The sequence below is a fragment of the Nannospalax galili genome, unplaced genomic scaffold (assembly GCF_000622305.1).
Source record: "Nannospalax galili isolate Female #2095 unplaced genomic scaffold, S.galili_v1.0 scaffold3044, whole genome shotgun sequence".
Lineage (NCBI taxonomy): Eukaryota > Metazoa > Chordata > Mammalia > Rodentia > Spalacidae > Nannospalax > Nannospalax galili.
The window spans coordinates 12,208-13,206 of NW_008351453.1; positions in this window are offsets into that span (position 1 = coordinate 12,208).

Consider the following 999-nt stretch of genomic DNA (forward strand, 5'->3'; position numbering starts at 1 on the left):
GGAGTCCGAGTTGTCCAACAATGCCTGCACCACACTGGAGAGGCTGAGAATCCATAGTTGCTCAGGCCACAAGCCTGGATGTCTCATTAGTCCCAATCTGGTGCTGAAGGTCTGACAAATTCCAAAAGATCATCTAGTCTTCAGTCTACAGCAGCAAGACAAACTCACCAGTGAGAGAGAAGGCAAGCAGCAAGAAGCCTGGCATTCTCCTCTGCCTTGGTCTTTTATACCAGCTGCCATCAGAAGGTAACACCCATATTTAGGGTGTGTCGTGCAGCTTTAGATGATCCAATCAAGAAGATCTCTTTCATTTCAGTTCATCCCAGATACAATCAAGTTGACACCCAGGATTAGCCATCACATCTCTATTTTTTATACCCATTTAGAAAAATTTCATATATTTAATTATAAAGATAATAATTTTACTAACCATGAGTTTTAAAAGTCTGTACAATTATTCAATCTGAGTAGCTGTTAATACTTGAAATTGTCATGTGTGGTTGTGCAAGCCTTTAATCCTAGCTCTATGGAAGCAGAGCCAGGTGTATCTCTGTGAAATCGAGGCCAACCTGCTTTACCTACATAGATAATTCCAGGACAGCTGGGGCCACTCAGAATCCCTGTCCGGAAAATGTATGAGAGAAAAAAAAAGAGAGGGAATATAAAGAACACTGCAAGAGTCCTGAATGGCTCTTCCCACTCAACATCGGCCCATTTCTCAGGTCTCCATCATTCAGCAAACCTTAGAAACTTTTTCATTCTACATCATTTCATATATATACATAGATAATTCCAGGACAGCTGGGGCCACTCAGAATCCCTGTCCGGAAAATGTATGAGAGAAAAAAAAAGAGAGGGAATATAAAGAACACTGCAAGAGTCCTGAATGGCTCTTCCCACTCAACATCGGCCCATTTCTCAGGTCTCCATCATTCAGCAAACCTTAGAAACTTTTTCATTCTACATCATTTCATATATAATTCCCATTAGAATTTTGGA